The 15,885-nt window shown below is 40.6% G+C and overlaps 1 long non-coding RNA gene across 2 annotated transcripts; it reads right to left on the bottom strand.

Moving 5' to 3' along the window:
- Positions 1-6,711: 6,711 nt before the first annotated feature.
- LOC146315016 (uncharacterized) lies at positions 6,712-13,945 on the bottom strand. 2 transcript variants are annotated; one of them, XR_014771881.1, is made up of 4 exons: positions 13,852-13,945; positions 9,895-10,033; positions 9,629-9,803; positions 6,712-7,004 (listed from the first exon to the last, which is right to left on the bottom strand). It is a non-coding gene; the product is annotated as an uncharacterized LOC146315016 (long non-coding RNA). The 2 variants fall into 2 exon arrangements; XR_014771882.1 differs by having other exon boundaries at positions 6,712-7,007.
- Positions 13,946-15,885: the final 1,940 nt, after the last annotated feature.

Genomic DNA, 15,885 nt, shown 5'->3' on the forward strand with positions numbered 1-15,885 from the left:
AGACTAGAGCTGTCCTACCTATCTAGTCTGATGAGCATGAACTGATGAAGCCTGCTCGGATGAGAGGCGAAACATCTTCCAAGACAGTTTTACCAGCCCAGTTGCGATCAATTTAATGCCCTAAGATAACTATGACCTGGATGAATGAGAATATTCACAGGCATACTTGTCTCACCCTCCCCTTCCAAGTATGTATGAGAACCTGGAAACTTGTGCAAAACTCAAAAATCTGAATCTATAGCCAATGTTTGGTTTGTCTCATTCTGAGGTAAAAAAAACCACAGCAATTCTTATTTTAAGATGATGAAAACGAGGTTGAAAAAGAATGAAACGAGGGTGCAAAAGCATGCATTGTACACTCTTTTTAATATTTTTCACCGTCAGTAGAAATTTGAATGCAAGGTGTTAGTTTATGCATGTGCCTCTCCATGTGCAACTTCTCTTTTGCTTCATGTGTAAATGACTATCTTCCATTTCTGCTATATTCTGCCGATCCCTGTAAATCTTACACACTTGACCTTTAGAGGAGAAATCTGTAATATGTTTACTGCAAGAAATAAAAAAATAAAGTGACCATGATACGTCGTCAGTGATCAAGGAAACATGTAAAGTTGAAACACTCGCTTCAGTTTCCTGCAGCTCACGTTAATCGGGATTCAAAGTCATGCCGAATGTTCAGCAAATGAGTTAGCATCTGTTTATGAGTCATAAGAGGAAGGGGCAGATGTTTAAGATAGTTAAACTGAAAAAATGGAGTCTGGCAGGCAGTCACTGAACTCCAACTCTAGAGTGTGTATTTTGAGAGTGGTGAGCTTTTGCTTTCAGAGTAACAGGCTTAGCTTTATATCGACAGACAACAGACAGTTAAACAGCTGATCAACTTACAGTGTAGGACATCTCTTTGCTTGTCAGTTTGCAGCAGCCAGCCTGAACTTCTGAGTCTGGGGAGGAGGGGGTGAAATGAAACAACTCGCCTCAACCATAGATTGTACACTAAATATGATTTCACCCTATTTAATGTGTCAGCTATGGCTACAGCTCACTATTTGGACTCATTCTGCGACATACAGACATTACTTATATGTACAATACTAATTCTTTGCAAGTTAAGTCTTTTTTTTGTAGTCAACATGTAAATATTGGTATTTCTATTTAATAATAAAATATTTTGACTAATTTATTCAGCCTTCAAAGCAACATATATAGATGTTGTTTTGGGACACTTTCTGAAATATTTGATGCCATTGTTCTTCTCAATATTACATTACCTAAACAGTAGCTTAAATACACTGTCATCCTATTTTATGAAGCAAAAAAGAAACAATAAAATAAAAACAATTATTACTAACTTACAATGCTTTATGCAGACAAAGGATACAAGAAGTGTTTAGTACATTATTAAATTATTTCAAAGTAAACCACATAAGGAGCAGATCTTACAAGGGTTTCATAGCAGTGTAGGTTAGAGACTCAGTAAGAAAATGAAGGAAAAAGAAAAATGCATGTCATAAGAACAAAGGAGGAAGAAGCAGTCAGTGAGAAAGTGAGGAAAAGGGCAGAGATCGTTTTTCCACCCAAACTCAGTGGCAGCAGTGACCGCTCTGCCAGCTTGTGCCACATCAGTTTGAGGAGGTCAAGTCAGCGCCTGGCAGGCTGTGTCTGGCCTGGTCTCACTACAGGAGGAGCGTCGGTCCTGGGCCAAACCTCCAGGCCCACAGCCTGCTCTCCCAGCAGAGCGACCCGCACTTCCCCGCACTTCACTCGCTGCTCGCTGGGGGCAAGTCAGGGAGCCGCTGGGGCGTGGGGCTTCCAGCTCCAGAGCTGCACCCTTCAAACCCCTGGGAAGTGGGGGAGGTGACCCCGGCCGACTCGAACTGTCAACTAGCCAGGCAGAGGAAGGGAAAGCCGGGGACAGAGGACAGGAGGAGAGAGGAGGAGAGAGGAGAGGAGGAGCCGATGAGGAGAGGAGAAGGATGACAAGGGGTTAGGTGTGAGCTATCCGGGGAGACGTTTGTCCAGCAGCTTTGTGGTGTGAAGCACCGCCGCTGAGTGGAAGCTGGTTGTTCTCACATCACAGTGATCAGCACTGCCTGTAAGGTTCTCAAGGTTCTGTTGTTCAACAGTGTCCAGGAAAGACGAGAAAAATATGATGTCCTACAAGGTAAAAACTAACATACTAAGGACTTAAAACTTCACATAAAGAAAGAAATCATTTGGATTTAGAAAAAAAAAAATCATGAAAATATTTTATTTTAAAGGGGTAGTTTGGATTATTCAAAGTGGTGTTGTATGCGGTAATTATTGATAGTCAGTGTATCATCTATAGTAGATGGTGGTTAACACACGCCTGGGTCAGCAACAACAGGTATTTCAGCAACTGTACCACTTTATGTATACACTATATTTAGAATATTCTAATTTTTAGTATTTACAATAGTTACTTCACAGAAGTACAGAAATACAACTTTATGGCTACTGAAGAAATAACATTAACAGTAATAGTTTTACATTTCATTAAGAACATAATAGAAATGAGTAAGACAAAAAAAATATGTATAATTAAAAAAAAAAAAATTATGAAATGAAGATAAAATATAACAAGAAATAAATAAAATAGAAAGAGTTTGGCTCAGGGAATGCCTCACTATTCAAATACTTTTTTTTTTGTTTTTGTGTTCTTTGCCATCTCACATAAAAAAAAAAAAAAATCTGAGTTAGAATCCAAAAGCTGTGATCTATTTTTTCCATTTTATAGATTTCATTGACTGTGTCCTTCCATCGGTTCAGTTCTGGCACTAGTTTAAACCTTTTTTTTGTTGTATGCTCAAGTACTGCTACTCTTAAAATTCTAAAAAATACACTTATCAACTTGTTGAGAAGGTGACTGTGGTGTTCTACAAAGTAACAATTCAACTCAGGCCCCAGAGTGTGGAGTGAGCAGTGAAAAATGGATTGCATTGCTGCAAAAACTGGACAGGAAAAGAACTCCATAGGTAAAATGGTTCATTTTATCTCACAGAACTCAGGAGTTGTTGGTCCACTGCTGCCTCCATCTGTTTGTTTGTTTGTTGTTGTGAGACTTTGGTGTTTTTTGTAGGGTAGTTCATATTCACCAGAGTCGCACAATAACACAAACAAACTGACAGATTGAGGCAGCAGTAGACAATTAACTCCTGTGTTCTGTGAGGTAAAATTAACCATTTTGCCTATGGAGTTTGGGTGGTTTGGAAAGAGTGTTTCTTAGTTTGTATAACAGGTTTCCTGTCAAAAAACTGTATCTGACAGAAAGGTAAAATGGTGAAGATAATCTAAATGTAGTGTACACTTAAACTGATACTGATTAGTTTTTTTAGGAGGACCTTTCTTAGTGGCTAAAACACGTTTTGCTGCTGCTCATTCAAACATCTGAATCACACAACAGTAAAAACAACAAAAACACAATCTGTGTGTCTTGTGTCCTTGTTTGTGAAAACCGTGAATATGAAATTGTGTCATTTTTTAAGCTGTAATTGCTCTGATTTGCCTAATCTTCTCTTCACACTTCTTCAGATGTGGTGGAAATCCAAACAGGGACGCTCAGAAGAGACTCTGTATTTCCTGATTTAGTTTTGTGATCCTGTGGGATCATAGTACAACAAACTTTTTACTCAAAAAATGCATTTTTGTCAAATTCTACACATTTCTAAAACTATTTTGACTGATTTTCCTGGCATATGGTAACGGATGGTATGGTGCATTATTAAACCTTAAGTGCAGCAGAAACACCACATGTAACACACACTGGCACACACTACACAATTAAATATTAATACACATATGGGCACAAACACTGCACAGTCAGATATGAAATCATGGCATAAATCCATAATTGGTGAAAATATGTTTTAGTTTTCTGGGAAGATCATTCAACAGAAGCCCTAAAGAAATTAAAGAACATTTTCAAGGAATATTATTCAACATCAAGAACTCACATTTTAAATAAAGAAGCCCTTTGGTAGCGTGTGTGTGTGTGTGTGTGTGTGTGTGTGTGTGTGATTGTGTGTGTGATTGTGTGTGTGTGTTTCACAGGGTGCAAGAGCAAATGTGTGTGTGTGTGTGTCTGGATGCTTTATGCATAATATGCATGAGTGTGTTTGTTTGTACACTGTCTGCACAGATGTCCATGAGAGTGATATGTGTGTGTGTGTGTGTGTGTGTGTGTGTTGTGTGTGTGTGTGTGTGTGAGCATGCAGCTCCCAGCGCCCGGCGGTGGTGGCCCGTTATTGAGCCTTTGAGAGGCGAAGCGGCTGATAAATTCAAACTCTTTGTGTAATTGTCTTTCGCATCTGAATACAAATCCCCGCTGCTTATGATTCATCATATTTATTTTTTTATTTCCTCGGGCAACATCTTTTATTAGTTGTGCACTCAGCGGCGAGATTTAATTTCTGCAGGAGGGGACAACAGCGTCGGCTTGATGATTATTATTGAGAATGTGATACTACAGAGGCTGAAATAAAATCTATAGTGCATTAAAGTGACAGATTAGGAGGGGCGGAGGGTTCATTTACAAGTGTTAAGACATCAGCGGCTAATGCCCTGCAACGCCAAATAGCAATCCACCCTGGTCCCTGTTCTGTAGGAGTGTGTTTGAGGAGAACAGCATGAGGGAGTGAATGAAGAGTGTGTGTGTGTGGCCACAGGAGGAGTGAGTGTGTGTGTGTGTGTTGCACTCAACAGGGAGCCTCTAGTGGAGATATCAGAGCACTGCTAGAGGAGAGGGAGCTCTGCATGTCACTGTGCCAGAGAGTGAGAGCTGGCCTGAGATCTTAAAAATTACTCAACACCACGAAACAGAGGCATTTTCTCCCCAGCTGGCTGGATAAGGACAACATATTGTACAACACAAATGACACGATGAATGATATGAACTTGATGGACATTTTTTTGGACAACATTTATACAAATCTCCCTAAAGAAACCATAGATGTTTTTGGACAGGTGGCATAAATGTTCAATTTCCACTACAAAAAAAGAGAAAGAATAAAGAAACATTATTTTAACCACTTTCTGTCAAAGAAATTGTCCCTAAAGCGTTGACACTGAGGTCTGCGAGTTATCTAGCAGTGGTTTTAAAATTTTTGTAAGGCACACCAAAGGTCAAGCCAAAATCTCACCTGTATATCTGTGCAAAACAGCCTCTATAACATGTGTTATCACTCTTTGGATTTATTTACTGATGCCAAATATTACTCCTGAAATATTTATTAACAAAATAGTTAACTTGGCAGCAGCAGCACACACTTTTAAACCAAACAGGTCACCAAATTAAAAATGAGATGATGAGAAAAGAGGGAGAGACTGACAGTCAAACCCACTGGTTCCAAACGTGGGGTCCAGGTCCCCCCTTAGGGGAGCGCCAGAAATCACAAGAGGTCCCTGAGACTTTGTAGTTAAATAGTTTCTTTTTTTTTCTTTGTTTTTATAATTGTGAGTCTGCACGGGGTGTTATATTTCGGCCAGATTCTCTCTGGTGTGTCTCTGGTCTAACTTCCTGCCCACTCAATATACTCTGTGCAAGTTGAGCTGCATCAGTCAAAAATAGACTATTAAATTTAAATTAATCACATAAATGCAAAATTGCACTGGACTGTTTTACTTTTCTTATTTTAAAACTCCACACAACTGGCATGATGACAGTGCTGCTGTTTATTAACCATTAACATGACAGCGTAAGCTAGTGAAACATCAAATGATACCTTTGTGTTTTTTCTGATATCGGATCCAGTGATTTTGGCCAGTATCAGACAGATACTGATACTGAGCATCGGATCAGCCCATCCCTACATTCTTGCCTTTTTGTTAGCTGAGCAAAATCAAACAAACAAAACAGGGACAAAATACAGAAATTATGTTGGAAAATAACCATAACCTTGAGAGACAGTGTCCAACATGAACACGCCATTTTCAGCCACAGTAGGAAGCTGATTGAGAGATTACGTTTTCAGGGCTGTTGCTGGTCTGTATTTGCACATTTACAACTGATGGCAAGTTAATAAGGATTCAGTATGTTAATAATAGTTCAGTAGCATTGATGAGGATGGGTTGCACAACTCTCACAACTCCTCAGCCCTCTATAAGAACTTACCAAACCAGAATGTGTTCTTCAGTTCATGATGTGCACATTAAATAATCAAGTGTATACCATGACATAGTGAGGAACTTCAACTAACTGACTAACTCGATCCGTTCTTTTAGCTCAGGACTTCTCTCCCGTCACGAGTAAATGTTTACAACAGCTTTGTAAAGACGCATTAGGAAACTTTTAATACTAAACAAACTGGCTATACTACAGAAACTTTTAGCACCATTTAGGAGAACTTCTAATGGCAACATAAAACCTTTTGTGATTACGGCTCCTGAGGCAAATGAAACCAAAACTATCTGCATGGCTACATACAACTGATTGTACTTTGAAAAGGCTGTTTAGTAAACCTGGTTCTTCTCTCACTCATGGCATTTTTTGACACTTGCTAAAATTGATAGCCTTCATGAATATTGACCTACGACAGCTTTTGAATCCCAACTTCTTTTATTTAGAAGTGGAAATTGGAACCATTATCATCTCCACACACACACACACACACACACACACACACACACACACACACACACACACACACGAAGTCACTTTGGTAATTCAAAGCCTCCAACATTAAAAATGATGACAATGGATGCACATCCTCACTAAATGACTGACTAACAATGGAGACACAAGTAGAGGAAGATGAAATTAGTTCTAATGATATAATGGCCGGTCTCTTTAGAGCTGACATGTTGAGTCACTCTGTGACCGGTCAAGTCGCATCGATTCTCATCAGGGGTAGAAACCCGATCTACACTCGGTCCTCTTTAACCGACTCGTCTCTCTCTCAGATGCCCCCAGATATTTATGTCTACTGTCTGATTCTGCCGAGCGGGGGCTTAATCAGATCCAGAGAGAGCTCCATCAGTATTCAAGCCAGCTGCTGGGAAAAAAAGAGAGATAAAGTGAGCTAAGACAGAGGAGGAGAATAGAGGAAGACTGAGCCACAAAAGACAGAGGGCAGAGGCACATGATCAGGGCACAGCAGAACGTGTTACGACACTACTTTGGGACGACAAACCATGTACTGTGTCTCCAGATAGATCATAAGACTAAAGGAAAGTCGTGCAAGTCTTTTTGGAACTTGTACAACATCAGGTTCTGGATGTTTAGACATCTGGCAGAGATAGCTGATGAACAACTGTTGGTGGAGAGCTAACACACTAGCCAGCTGGGAAGATGTTAATGCTAATATCAGTTAGAAAGTTTTCTAGCTAGCTCAGTTGCTAACAAGATAATAGGGCCAACACAGTTTACTCAAGAGAAGCACAGTATTTGGGTGACTGACCATTGTCCCGTTGGCTCATTATTCCAAAACCTTGGTAGTCTGAAAAATATCCTATTGGTCCAACAGCTTGGTATCACAAAAATAACCCACTGCTCTGCAAACACACAATGTGTCTCCCTCAAATTTCATCAAAATTGAATTGGATGCAGAAGGTTAAAACAATTCTACAATTCACTTTGCTCCATTTTTTTCTGTTTTAAATGCTGGTGTGACAGGCCCTAAAGTTGGATTTATCAAATAACTGCAATGAAGCACATTTTTTACCACTGCAGGTCCAAAAACATCCAGACATTTAGGTTCAAACTAAGTTGAAAGTTTTTTGAAGATGTCTAGGTTATCCTGTAACACTGGTTTCATCAGTATTGCAACAACTATTTTTCACTGTGAAACAGGTGCTGACTAACAATTTAAACAATGACATTGAAATTGTCATGAAACAGAAGCTTTATGGCCAATAATTCAGCAAAGCATTACTAGGACTCACCAACCATGAGGCCCACTGTGTGTCTAAAAGTCCCCTCTCTCTAATTGTTGACCTTGTTTTTTTGCAGGAAGGACGAAGAATCATTTTCCAGTGGCCTCAAAGTGTGAATGGATTAGCTCGGATTATTTTCAAGAAAATCATTTAATTACTTTTAGTGATATTTGTGTTACTCTGCTGGCAAATTGAAATGGCAAAACAAATGCACTCTATCCAAAATCACTGTAATCTGAACTGCCACCAAACACATCATCATAAAATCCATAATGTATAAAGAATATATATGTACTGACCTGACCAATATGGAATCTGGGTTCATGCTGCTCATGGACTTCTTAATCCTAAAGCACCCAATTATAGTGACTTTTATTTTAAAATATATATTCAACAAAAAATATAAACACAACACTTTTGTTTTCACATCTATTGATTAAATAAAAGATGTCAGGTTTTTTTATGCAAATAAAAGGTTTATTTCTCTTTTGTTCCCAAATTTGTGTAAGTAAGCACTTCTTTGCCAAGACAATCCATCCAGCTGATTTGTATATCATATAGAGATGCTGATTAAGAGTTATTGCGCAGGTGCATCTTGGGAGTGGTCACAATAAAAGTGCACTCTAAAATGTGATGTTTAAGTTTGAAAAATGACATTTATTAGGCACTGAACTGTGGTTATTTCACATTGGTCTACAGAAAACATTGTTTTCTCAGGAGGACAAAGTCATGATCTGCCGTACTCTGCCTCTGATTGGCTAGTACCTGTGGTCTATATTGGTTAGGTTGGTCATGACTTTGCCCTCCTGGGGAATAATGTGGTATTGTAGTCCTGTTTGAAATAACCATAGTTTAGTGTTAAATACACATCTTTTTTCATGATAAGGCTACAGTCACATGCAAATGTTCCACATATGCACACTGACATTTTAAGAGCATTTTGTTGCGTCCGGGGTGGTTTTAGCACCATCATATATCACTGAAAAACATAGCAATCATGGCATTTCATGTTGTATTTTGTGCGCCATTACTTTATATAAATGTTTCCTCTGACAAAACAACTGGCCATAGCCTGGTCCCTCAATAAAATTACTCTCTACCACTGCCAGCTGTTCAGCATCTCTATGTGTCACAACTGTCAGGTGAATGGATAATGGATAACACAGATTTTAACAAATTTGGGAACAAAATTTAAGAGTAATAAATGTTTTCTGTGCATAGAAGAAGTCTTTAATATGCAAAATAGTTGCAAAAACAATTGTTGCATTTTTATATTGTGGACTATATTTTCAGCAATCAGAGGCTATGAAGATTTTTAGTTGCTCTAAAAATGTAGTGCACATACAGAGGTTTGCAGAGCAAAGAGAGGAGTTATAATCAGCGATGTGTCTTCAGGTGAAACCTCGACACAATGAAATTTTTTCTGTTTTCCGCCCTCTACGTTTGGCACTTGTCAAATTAAGGAGACAAAGGTCAGAATACTAACAAGCCGATTTTCAGTTAAGTACCAATAAGTATGAGTGCCGACAGTTTTCCTTCCATAATATGATATCTGCCTGGTGATGGAGAAAATATTCAAACTGTCAAGGTATCACTTTTAACATGTTTGAAAATTACAGGACATGAACTTCCTGCTTCTGCCCTTTCTCTCATTTTCCCCCCTTCACCGGGACCATTCAGCTGCCACCCGATCTGCAGTCATCCGGAGTGTAATTGTGCAATCTGATTGTGATTTCTTTACCATGTTCCTCCGTGCTCCGCTCTTCCACTGAACCCTCGTTGACCCGTATCAAATCTGCGGGTCAGCCAGGCTTTTGGAGAACTCCCAGGCGATAAAGTCTTGTTTCACAAATCTGCTCGATATAAATTTCAGTTGATTCGGCGCACGCAGGATGGGCCTGAGTGGAAGAAATGGACTAGAGGATACGAAACATTAATCGAGGGGCTACTTCCATCAGTGTATATTGGGACTGTAAATATTGGTATGCTGCATGTCTAATTTCCCACCTCTTTTTTTCTCCGGTTGCCACCTGATTCATGGTCCCCCCACAGCAGAGTAGGAGTATAGGCAGTGTGAGCCGCTATTATGTGGAACCCACGGTGCATTAACAACAGCAGCAGGCGTCGGCTCTCAGATCTGATCACACTAAATCAGACAAATGTGGACAAGAGGTGAAGGGAGGGAGCGGGAGGCGGGGAGGGGAGGGGAGGGGAGGGGAGGGGAGGGTTGGTCTGGAGGGATCTGGGAGGGATGAGCTGACTGCCAATGTCTGAGCGTGACATGTACGCTACTTGCAGGGACTAAATAAAAGTACCACACAATAGTAAAATCTACACACACACATCATACAAGTCCTTTGTCTTTGCTAGACATCAATGCCAAGTTCACATGTCGCTTGCTGGGGGCGTCTGTTTCACATATTGCAGTCAACACCTCGTCTCATTTACTTCCAGAGGGTAAATATATAAATAAAAGGAGAGCCGACATAATCAGAAATCAGTATGTGAGCCTCCGCCGTCCCTCAAGACCCCGAGCTCTCAGATCTTCTTTGTCATTTCTGGGGCTGTGAAGCCACTGGGCCCGAGGAGGTCACAGAGCTCAGGCCTCATCAGCAGGGCTAATTTGATTGTGGCGGAACAATGGCTCGTGTAGCCGAGCCCGGCGCTGGCCCGCTGACCAGGTGCATATTAATGGATAGTGCCCACTAGGCCGGCTTTGCCCTGCAGAGGAAGGGCACGCGGAGGTTTGTGAGGGCTCAGCATCTTACATCCTGCAGCCAACACTGCTGCAAGGCTAAAAAAAACAGTAATCTCCATCAACAGATCTGCATTTGAATGCAGAATCTGTAAGTAAGGGAGAGTAAGGTAGCGGAAGTGATCATTCTGGTGTCCGTTTGTAGTGCAGGTAGTATTGACCAATCACAGATTGAGTGGGCTTTGGTTGCATGCAGGTAAACAGTCCATGTGGAAAGCAAAAGAGGCAGAAAGCACTGGCTCAAATGTGATTTGCCTTGACTTGACGGATGTGCACTTTGGGTATAAGCAGCATTTTCACATTCCTCATTGCTACAGGAAACGGCAACCTCTAAGCTAGCAACCTACTGAAAATGGCAAGTTACCACTTAGGTCACTAAAAGTATGAACAAAACAAGCTAGCAGGTGTTACCTTTTTTCTTTGGCGTGGATATATCCATTTAATGCCAGGACTCGCCTCCCCATGTGAAAATGTTACATTGAAATAAGTCCCCCCCCCCCCCCCCCCGACACCATTTTGCAGAGGCACCATTGCTGCAACCTAGGATTTGGGATTTTTGATAGCCAATGGGCTTTGAGATTGCCAAATCATAAACGAATCAGAACAAAAAAGATTTCTGCTTTGTTTTTTCCTCATGACACTTCATCATCATTGAATTAGTGTTGAGCAAGTGTCAGGAAGAATATAATCAATTTGTCACTTACTCATTGAAAAAGTAATGACATTAATTAGCCGACTCAGTACTTGTATGTCTTGATGCCTTCCACCATCTCTAAAGCCTCCACACTTGAATATTTGTATTTGAAATGTGTAAACATACAAGGAGACATAAAAAAAAACACATGTCACACAAGTGTTAGCAAACTATTACCATTTGCACATCGAGCTGTTAAGGAGCAACATTACTACTCATGTGGAGTTGTGTTTCTGGCCTCTAGATTAATATAATCTCTATTTGCAAAATCAACATTTTTAACAGCTAGTTGTTAACTTTGTTGGTTGAGTGCTGGACAGGTACATCAAACAGTGGGTTTGAAGGATGTCTTGATGAGAGCGGCGAGACTGAACCGCAACACTTGTGGCTCATACAACCAGAGAAAACAACTTGAAAGACATTAAAATGCCTCACAGGCCTAAGGTGAATTTGAGAGTCAAGTGATGATGATGTGACTCACTCACTATTAGTGCCTTTTTTGTGTGTTAGAAATAGCCAAAAGCCATTCTACCAGAATTGGATCCGATCTGGCCAACCACAACTGTTAATTTAATATCGTTCAGGTTTTGTCTGATGGCTGACGGAGGAGCGTCACCAGTCCAGATTTGAGTCACGTTTCACTGCTGTGACTGGTTGTAAGTCTATCAAATGCAACACCTCAGTCTCCTCAAACTGAGGTTAAAGTGTCAGACTAGGCAGTGCTGATCAAATATGACTGAATCTTCTGTTATTTCATTGCCTATTTCCTCAATTCAGAAACATTTTAGTGTACTGCTTAGACGTAATATGAGAAACATTGCAAACCGGCGGCTGCCATCTTGTGTCATGGTTTAAAACAGATTAAGCATCGCTACATCACACATTTCAGTGCTGACTGATTGGAGGTCTATTCAACTGTGTCCAGTGGCATTTTGGTCTGCACATGTACCAGACTAATTCACATCTGCAAAGTCGTCTGACAATGCCCGGCTAGTGGGCACACCTTTAAGAAGCAGCCATGAATGTTCTGTATGTAACACTGACCATCAACAGTTAGCTTAGCCTGGTTACTGCACACTACCACAGCTCCTGTTTTCACAGATCCAACCCTGAACAAAAAGCAAGTGACTCCTGAATTTAAGCTTTCTAGAGGCTAATGTTAGCAAGTGAGCTAAGAATTCGCAACAATAAGACAACTTTAGAGTCATCAGAAGTCATGTTCCTCTGCCTTTTGATCAAAAGATAGATTTAACCAGCATCACTTTGATACTTCTTGTCACATTGATTTTAACAGATTTATGACAGTCTGTAAATGTACACAGCTGAAATCCAGAAAAATAAAAGCGTCAAAGTGGACTGTCCACTCCTTCCCTGAATGGGGCAGACTAATGATGAACACAGCCCAGCACTGCATCTTCTACTGAGAAGTGAGCATACTAATGGCTAGTGTAGCTTAGCGTAACCCCTTAGTCCAACAGTGAAGCATACTAATGTCGCTGAAGCCGAATGTGGCCCTGCTGCACCAAAGAGCATACTAATTACCACAGCTGCCCTTCTCTGTGACCTTGGCAGGTCACTTAGCAGTGTGATCAGTCCCTGACTCCTAATAAAGACACTTTAACAGGGTGAGCCACAAGGGCAGAGAGCTTTTTTTCTCTCTTCTCCCTTCATTCACTTTCTGTTCATTTTCACGCTGTGTTCTTAGTTTAAAAGCAGTGCAGCATATGCTTATAAAACAGAGTCAATATCATTCAGTCAAAGACAAATAGTCTGATGTGCAGAAAACACATGTTAACACACACAATGCTTTGATGTATCAAAAGTTCTTGTCATTGGAAAGAATCTAACTCTCTTCCCCATTTAGAGGAGAGCTGTTGCAGTAGAGAACTGGGGGCCAAAAATAGGGGCCAAAACTGGTATTAAATATCTTTCCACAAGCTCAATCAATGTCAAACTACAATACTCTGAATGCTGTCTTACAGGCTTTTTCACCTTGACAAAATAAAATTTGCCAGGAATACTAAGCAAGTTCCTGGCACACAAAAATGATGAAATTTTAAGATAACAAATATTTGCACAAAGTATTGGAACCCAGCAGCTTCAGTACAAAACTATCAGTATCAAAGATTGAGCCCTGCTTGACAAAATAAAGTCCGGTCTGTATAATTTAGGGGGATTTATTGATAGAAATGGAATATAATATTCACCTGAATAATCACCTAAAAATAAGAATTGTCGAGTTGTTGTTATTTTAGAATGAGCTGTTTTTATCTACAGAGGCACACCGGCTTTTGATTCGGCCTTTTGTGTTTTCTCATAGCCCCATAGGTCTTCATACACATGTGGAAGGGGAGGGTGAAATGACATGTTTGCAGTCTGCAGGACTGTTAGATGCCACTAAATCCTACACATTAGTCCTTTAACATAGAAACAAAACACTAAAATGTGGGCATACACAAACATCAGCAACAGTTCATGTATGTTTTTCTGTAATGGTGAACATGCAAAAGCTTACAGGCAGGCAAGCAGGTACAGGTTTCAGGGTGTTGGTAGAGGGAGGCAGGCAAGCAGGAAGACAGGGAAGTGCAGGTGGCTGAAAAGTAGGTACAGGTGTGCAGGTGGGAGGGGCGGTCAGGTGACTGCAGGGCAAACTGGAAGTGGGAGTGACACTGGAGAAAAAGTCTGGGGGCTTCTGGTGGACAGCTCCAGGATGACAGGTACACAGTCTCGGAGAAATTAGCAGAGGGCTACTGATGTCTGCTGACCTAGAACTGGATTAATGATATATTTTGTCTGATTCACCAGTAACACAGAGACTATTTTATACCTTTATATGTTTGATTTTGATTTGATATGTCAACTTCTGTGAATTATTGACATTGAAATACCCTTTTCTCCTGGTGTTTTTCAAGTAAACAGACTGTTGCACCAAACTCTATTAAAAAAGCAGATGTTTTATGTTAGAGCCATATTTTTTCACAGGAGAATCTTTAGTGACACAGTGATCACTAAGACTGTTTTCTGATTCGCCTTGATCTATAGGCACACTCAGTACAAATGGCAACTACTCAGTAACATCCAGTAACTAACCTATGATGAAGAGTTTGCCACAGATACTCATTAGTCACATTGACTAGCCCAGCTCTACAGCATTTGTTTGAACTGGATAGTTTATGTGTGAATTACTTCAAAAGTGTGGGGGAGGCCAACTTCATATTTTCAACCCCAGGATCTGCACCCAAGTGTACAAACCTGTCTTCAAAAACCCTGCACTATCCCTTTAATTCTGATAGATGAGTCTTGTAAGAATGTGGGTGTACTGCTCCTTTAAATAGGACATCAAAAATGTCTTTGTCCATCCATCTCAGTCGTCTCTCGCACCATTTTTCCATGTTTTCCTTCTCTCCTCAGCTTTACCGCCACCACACACACACACACACACACACAGGCACACACATCCTCTGTCCTTCTACCTTGATCCCTCTCCATTTCCATCCATCCCTCCTCGTCTCCCCCCTCCACCTCCCTCCCCTTCCATCTCTCTCCCCCCTCTCTAGTGGAGCTGCGTACACAGGTAGTGAAGCAGCGGGCGGTATGATGGTGGATAATTACCTAGTGTTTGGAGCTCCCCAGGAGTCTGGGCCTTCCGGGGGGTAGGCGGGGTGGGGGTGTGGGGGGTGTTAGAGGGGACAGTGACAAGCCTGGCTGTATTTATAATGCACTCCGCTACCACTACACTCCAACACTTAGCTAGTGGAAATGCGGGCCCAAATAAGCAGGCTTTTGTTGCCACCCGAGAAGGAAACGTAAGAAGACGCACTTTTCATCCACCTTTTTACCCCTCATTTTTCATGCCGCTGAGTCTCCCTTTCTTTCCCCCGCTGCTTCTCCCTCCATTTACCTGCAAATTCTCCCTCAGACAGTTTTACACGAGACAATTTTACACAAGGAAACACAGTGTAGAGACGGTTATGATGGGATTAAGTTTGTTTGTTTGTCTGAGTGCGACTGAGGCTTTGCTTTGTGTGCGCCATGGGAAATACGATCCATAGCTGTCAAGAAAAGCAGATGAGGTGATGAACAAATATTCGTATAAATGCACACACACACACACACACACACATAGATGCAGACCCCCTTGGAAAAACCTGGCAACCTAAGTATGGTCAAACAAATCACACACTGGAAAAAAAAAACTAAAACTAAAAAAGCTACAAGAACTATTTGCATAATAACTTTTTTATTGGTTTGAACAATGTTTTAAAGAAATAAGGTCAAAATTCTCTGATTCCACCTTCTTAAATGTCAATATTTTCAAATTTCTTTACTCCTTTATGACAGTAAAGTCAATATCTTTGGGTTGTGGTCAAAAGTTTTCTCAATTCTCTTTCTCTCTAAAATACACAGATTTGGTTTATCTAAAGAAGAAAAGAAAATTATCTCAACAAAAGATTATAGGTTGGAAAAACATGTTTTAGTTCATTTCAAAAATTAAGAATTGGACTTACAGGGTCATTTCTCCTTATACATACATATATGTATAAGTAGT

This window comes from Lutjanus erythropterus, chromosome 14, assembly GCF_056507025.1.
Source record: "Lutjanus erythropterus isolate fLutEry1 chromosome 14, fLutEry1.hap2, whole genome shotgun sequence".
Lineage (NCBI taxonomy): Eukaryota > Metazoa > Chordata > Actinopteri > Lutjaniformes > Lutjanidae > Lutjanus > Lutjanus erythropterus.